This window comes from Protopterus annectens, chromosome 11.part0 (assembly GCF_019279795.1).
Source record: "Protopterus annectens isolate FY-2018-M chromosome 11.part0, PAN1.0, whole genome shotgun sequence".
Taxonomy (NCBI): domain Eukaryota; kingdom Metazoa; phylum Chordata; order Ceratodontiformes; family Protopteridae; genus Protopterus; species Protopterus annectens.
The window spans coordinates 398,449,667-398,457,065 of record NC_056745.1 but is presented as its reverse complement, the minus strand read 5'-3'; positions in this window follow the sequence as shown (position 1 = coordinate 398,457,065).

Here is a 7,399-nt window from a genome sequence, read left to right as displayed (position 1 = left end):
TTTTTCTCTCTTTTTGGCTATAATGGTAGCAGAGTGTCGTGACAATTTGGCTGAAATAGAGTCATAAATGGGTTTAATGAATTGAAACTGAGAATGGTGTTGTATGGAATCGTTCAACGAAACTATTTTAGGTTTTAAGTCCTTCAGTTTGCTGAGATTGTCTTCATGGATAATCCTAAGGGCATTTAGACCTGTGGAGTTATATAACTCGCAAAGATCTTGATGTAATTTAGAATTTGCTGTAGTTCTATTGGGGAATTTGAAGCTGCGTAGTCCCTTGGGAACAATTGACAAGGAAAGGCATGCTTCCAAGAACAGGTTATCCAGTTCAATGCTTTTGTAAACCATCAAAAGTCTTTCTAGTTTACTCAATGTCCCTAGTCCTAGACAAAGTACAGTTTTGTACCTACCATAAATGTAGATGTTCGAGGATCCACATTGCTGCAGTCCTAACCATTGGGTAGTCCGCTGTCCCAGTCGGCCCGAATACCAAAGTATATGGCTGACGTCGGTCAAGCGCATTAGTCTGGCGATCAGGGCGTCAGGGTACTATCGCATGACCGGCGATCATATCCTCAGTCTTTCTTGCCCAGATGTCAGAAGACCCTAAAAAGACAAGCCAAAACCAAAACACCAAACACTCCTGCACCAAAAATATGTACAATATATACAAATTTACAGAGTATAACTCACCCACACAACCACCCCTAAACACAGAGGAAGGAGGGAGGGTAAATTGACTGCAGCAATGTGGATCCTCGAACATCTACATTTATAGGTACAAAACTGTACTATGTTCATTCCACATTGCTGCAGTCCTAACCATTGGGTAGAATCCCAAAGCAGAGGTAAGGGAGGCTGGCAAATCATAAAGAAGCAGGAGCTGTCAACATGCCTTGCAAAATAGCTGTGGCAAAACCAGCCCTAGATTTAGAGTGGGGAAGGTGGTAATGCTTAGAGAAAGTATGCACTGAACTCCAAGTAGCTGCCTCAAAATATCCTGCTACCACCCCTTAGAAATGCTGTTGAAGTGGCAGTAGGCCTAGTGGAATGAGGCCTAATCCCAGCTGGAATCTCCTTGCCATGATGGGAATAACAAAATGCAAATGCAAATCCCAATCCACTTAGAAATAGTTTGTTTTGACACAGGCTTGCCCTGAGAACTCAAAAGCAAAAGAAACAAACAACTGCTGAGACTGCCTAAAATCCTTGGTCCTGCTTAAATAATAGCATAACTGCCTGTGTACATCTAAAGTGTGCAAAATCTTTTCCCCTTATTTTGGGGATCTGCATAGAAAGTAGGCAAATGAATAGTTTGGTTTAAAGCCACACTAGAAACCACCTTAGGTATAAAAAGAAGGATTAGCACGTAATGATACTATCCTATGGAAAATCAAAAAGGCTCTACATATAAGGGCCTGCAATTCAGAAACCCTTCTTGCAGAAGTAATGGCCAACAAAAAAGCAGTCTTCCATGACAAGTATTTCAATTCAGCAGTAGCAGAGGCTCAAAGGTTGTAGAGTAAGCTTCCAACACAAAATTGAGATCCCAAGCAGGAGTGGGAGCTCTACGTGGGGGTCTTATATTCTTTGCCCTCTAAGAAATTGCTTGAACAAAGGATGCGAAAACAATGGTGGGTCACAATCATAGTGAGCTGAAATTGCTGCAGCATGAATCTTAATGGAAGAGAAAGACAAACCTTTGTCCAATAACTCAGTAAGATATTGAAGAGCCACACTCAAATTAGGCTCAGAAATCTCCAAATTCTTTGCTGCACCTCAAAATAAAAATCTCTTCCATTTTTCTGCGTACACTTTCCTTGTACTAGGTCTTCTGGCTTCCATAATCACATTTAAAACTTGTTGAGGAAGTTGAGACCTGCTGTGTTTCAAAACAGAATATGCCAGGCTGTTAGATGAAGAGAGTGAAGCTCGACATTGAGCAGGTGACCGTCCCTCTGAGACAACAGGTGTGGAATCAAAGGTAAAGGCCATGGAGGCTTCCTTACCAGACTCCTCAGTAATGGGTACCAGTGTTGCCGAGGCCAATCTGGAGCTATTAAAATCATCCTTGGCTTGTCTTGTCTGACCTTTAGGAGCACCCTTGGGAGAAGAGGCAGAGGTGGAAAGGCATACACATGAAGATTTTTCCAACTGAAAGAAAGAGCATCCACTTTCCAAGCTGTGTGATGAAACCTCTTTGTGCAAAACTTTGGCAGCTGGTGGTTTAGTGGAGAAGCGAACAGATCTATGTCTGGAGTTTCCCATGACACTGTCAATTTCCGAAATACATGAAGATCCAGTTTCCACTCGTGGGGATCCATGATTTGTCTGCTTAACACATCTGCTAAGGAGTTCTGTGCTCCCGGCAGAAACATTGCCTGAAGAGTTAGTTGCAAGCTGAGCGCAGTCTCCCATAAAATCATTGCTTGCCTGCACAACGGGTAAGAATGTGTTCCCCCTTGTTTGTTGATGTACCACATGACAGTTGTGTTGTCTGTTAGAATCAACACCTGCCCTTGAAAAAGTAACTTCCTGAAAGCCATTAATGCAAACTGGACTGCTAACATCTCCTTCATGTTGATATGTAGATGCTGTAGTCTGGCAGGCCACTTGTCTTGTATCCACTTTCCATTTAGATGAGCTCCCCAAGCAATGTCTGAGGCATCTGTCGTTAGAATCTGACTCGCCTCTGGCCGGGTCACAGAGAGTCCCTTGTTTAGGTGACATTCCTGAGCCCACCACAAAAATTCCTGTTGAATGCAAGGTATTATTTGAATGACAGTGTCAAATCCTGGCAGTGCTGTGTCCATACATTTTGAGATACCATTGCAGCTTCCTCATATGCAGTTTGGCATTGGGAAGCACCAGAATACAAGATGCCATGAACCTAAGGCTTGAAGGACTGTCCTTGCAGTCAGCCCGGACTGAAGAGATAGTTGATGGAAGTAAATGGAAAGATTCTTTTGTTTGTCCGGGGTTAAAAGGCCATCTGGGCTGCTGTATTCAGTCTCACACCCAGAAAGCACATGTCTTGAGAGGGTACTAGACTGGACTTTATTTCGTTCACAGAATACCCTAGGCATCTTAGCACTGCTATCACATATTCCAAATGCTGTAAAAGGTCTTCCTTTTCTTGAGCCAGAATCAGGCAGTCGTCCAAGTAAGGATAGATTTGAATTCCTTTTAGCCTGAAGTAAGCTATCACTGGAGCCAGAACCTTTGTGAATACTCTGGGCGCAGTAGATAAGCCAAAGGGCAATGCAGAGAACTGATAATGGGAATTTCCAGCTCGAAAACGCAGATACTTCCTGCAACTTAGTCTGATAGGCACATGAAGGTAAGCCTCCTTGAGATCTAAAGTTGCCATCCAGTGATCTTTGCCCAGCAGAGGTAAAAGCTGTTGTAACGTCAACATTTTGAACTTGGGAATGTCCAGATAAGTGTTGAGGATAGATAAATCCAAAATTGGTCTCCATGTTTCCCCCTTCTTTGGTACTAGGAAAAGGCAAGAATAAAATCCTAGGCCCCTTTCTGGCACAGGAACTGGCTGAATGGCCCCTATTTGGAGTAACAGAGAAATTTGCTTGTGAGCCTCTTTTCTTTGTAGAGGAGGAATGTCTGGCATGCCTTTGAAAGGAGGCAAGGTATGGAAATAAAACCTGTAACCGTGGTGAATGATATCCAAAACCCATCTGTCTTGGGTAATTAAATCCCAATTTTCTTTGAAGAGAGCCAACCTTCCTCCCAAAGGTGCTGCCAGACGAGAACGTACTGGCAGCTGAAAAGGCAGGTCATTGGGTCTGTTTACGAAAGGACTGGCCCCTGCCCTCACCAGAAGTCTGAGCAGGTGAACTCCCTGTTCTAGGCCTAAAAGAACCTTGAGCTCTGCCCCTACCACGCCTAGACCTACCCCTAGACTGGGAATCATAAGCAGGATACGTCCATCCCTTAGTAGGTCAAATTTCTACTAAACTTCGGAGGCTGCACCTGCAAAAAATCTTTAACAGTTTGCATAGACTTAGCCTTGTCCTCCATTTTCTTTAAAACTGCTTCCACAGGCGAACCAAACAACACGTCAGACTGTAAAGGAGCATCCAAAATCCTTGTCTTAACATGCTCAGCTAAATTCTGATCCCTCAACCAGGCGTGCCTACGAAGAACAGAACCAGTGGCAGCCACCCTCGAGGAGGCCTGCACAGCATCAAAACCACATTGCAAGGAATGCTTACCCACCTGTTCAGACACATGAACTAAATCCTGCAACTCTTTACACTCAATACCTTCCGCCAGAGCATCCACCTTAGACTTCAATTGTGAAAGGAGATAATTTTGATATTTTAACATGTGAAACTGGCAATTCAACGCCCTCATGGCTAAAGTGGAAGAAGTATACACTTTCTTTCCCCATCTATCCAAAGCCCTTGCCTCTTTATCAGGAGGAACAGGATTTTTAACAACAGAAGCCTTAACACCTTTAGGCCCCTGAGAGACAGTTTCGGGTCTGCCCTAGGACTCTAAAGATACTTATGAGCTTCAGGCACCCTATAGTACCTATCCGGTTTAACTGGGGCAGGAGGCAAAGAATCAGGGTTCAGGGAAGCCTCTGCAAAACATCTTCCACCACATTCAGAACAGGAGGTATAGCTAAAGGCCTATGCTGGGGTAAAAACAAGAATTCCCTAAGCCTCTTCCTGGAATCAGAGAAATCTTGACCTTCCCATTTAAAATGCTCCTCATGGAATAAAGAGTCTCTGAAAATGAAAAATCCTCAGGAGGAGAAGCTGAAGGAGTAGAATCATCCACATCAGAATCAGAATAAGGAGGATACTCCTGCAAGTCTTCAGCAAGACTCGGAAGCCTCGAACACTGCTCAAAACTCTCAAACTCAGGTTCCACCCTAGGCCTCTTATCCGGAATGGGCATAGAACCTCTAATCATAGTAATCAAATCCTCTGCCATTTTAAGCATATGTTTCTTAGGCAAAGATCCTGAAGAGCTAGGAGAAACGCCCACTGAAGTTAAACCTGGCCTGCCTCTCAAAGAAGCCTTGGAAACAGAAGGGGAGGCTCTAACCACCTTAGGAAGAGAGGGAAGAACAGCCACCTGAGAAGCCCCTTCAGCCTGGCCTACCTCCTGAGAGGACACATCCTGTAACAGTAAAGTCTCTCCCTGAGACTCCAAAGAAACTCCTGGCAGAACCTCCGCCTCCACTGAGCCTTCTAAAGAACCGACGTCCGGGACTGTCGGTTCTTCCCCTCTAGGCTTTGCTGCTTTGTCCTTGCGCTTTTGACGAAGCGGGCGCCGGAGCATCCGATAGCATATTATAATTACAACGCTTCACAACAACTACCCTGGCACAGTCTAACATTCTCTCAATAGTGCGTTTGTTAAACCAAGCACAAGAGCGGCATCCAACAACGTCGTGCTCAGGGCCTAAACATGGTATACACAAAGTATGGTAATCCTATGAGGTATCGTGTTTCCCACAAGAAATACAGTTATTCACTTTTTCTGACATCCGTTAAATACTGAGGCAAGAAAAACAAAATATTCCAACGGGTACTTAGCCAACTTTGATTCGGTCTGAAACTCCGACTTCAGAAAATTTCAGAACGCCAACCTGCACTCGCAAAACTGCTTCTGCATCGGACCATGCGGCAAAAAAGACTGAGGATATGACGTCGGTCATGCGCATTAGTACCCTGACGTCAGACTAATGCGCCTTGACCGACGTCAGCCATATACTTTGGTATTCGGGCCGACTGGGACAGCGGACTACCCAATGGTTAGGACTGCAGCAATGTGGAATGAAGAACATCAACTATTTTCACTTTAATAATGTTATTTACAAACCGGTGAGAGGGGTAGCCATGGGCACTAAAATGGCCCCAGCATTTGCAAATGTTGTTTTGGCTGAGTGGGAATTAGACACGTTAGTGCATCTACCAGGGTTTGAACTAACGGAACATTACTGCCGTTTCATAGATGATATTTTTTTTGCATGGACAGGTATGGACACACAACTCCAATTGTTTATTGAATCTTTAACGGAAAGCATAGGATATTTACAGTTTGTGTTGGCAGGAAAAGGATAGTCAGTATCCTTTCTGGACACCATCTTATCTATTGACAAATCTTCAGGTGTACTCTCTAGAGAAAGAAAACTTACAGAAACAGTTATCTAGAATTTAACAGCCAATACCCATGGTGCATGAAAAAAAACGTAGTGAAAGGCCAATTTGTCAGACTGTCTAGGTTAGTTAGTGATGACCATTTCTTTGAAACTGAATGTGATTTCTTGTCCACTTTGTTTGTACAGAAAAAGTACCCCCTTCCTTTGATTCTCAACATTAGGAAAGAAGTTACCATCAACAGGTTTATCAAATTCCAACCTATTTTAAAGTTTGGCTACCACCACAAATCTGTTTCGTCCACAGATAATGACAGCTGGTCTTCCAGCTTTGCTCTGCCCATCAGCACAGACATGCAGAGTATCAGAGATGTAGTGTCTAATAACTGGAGAATATTGACAAGTGACAGAACCATTAGGGATACTTTGAGTCCCACACCAAAATTCTCGTTTAAAAAGACTAAAACTTTCAAATCCATTTTCGAAAGAAATGATAAAGCCTATCTACTCACTCAACATAACAAACAATTCTACAGGGATGTTTACCTGTAATAAATGTGTGGCATGTGATATCATTTTAACAGGAGACAATTTCTGCTTCTCGCATAGCAATGTGTCAGTGAAATTTAAGAAACGTTATAACTGTAACAGCTCTTTAGTTGTGTATGCAGCCATTTGCATGTCATGCGCATGTTTCTACATTGGTAAAACCACCAGAAAACTTAGTGATAGAATAAAGGAGCACAATGCAGCTATCAGATCTGGTGACAGCTCAAATGCACTAGGCAAACACAGCTCAATTTGTCCTAACTTTTCTAAGTTTAAATTTCTGGTACTGGACCAAGTGAATCATTTCTTTGGTGATGTAGATGGTTTATTACAAGTGTTAGAACTGAAATGGCAATTGCACCTTGAAGCTGATCACCATCCTGGCCTTAATGAATCTTTAAACCTAAAGTGTGTACTGAAGTGGAAACTATGATTTGACAAGTATGTTAAAAAAGCAATAATAATTTTGACTTTCTATTAACAGTTTTCTGTTTGTTCTGCAGACTTATGTAAGTGTATTTGAATAAGATGCATTGGTTACACACTCACTCTCTTATTTGACAATTGTTGTGTCATTCATTCTGGTGATAACTTAAATCTCATATTTTATTTAGCATTTCATGTTTTATTCATTTTTTCAGCTGCAGCTCAAAACTGGTTAACTGCAGCTTTACAACTGACATTTCATGTTTTATTTATTTCAGTTTGAAATTAGTC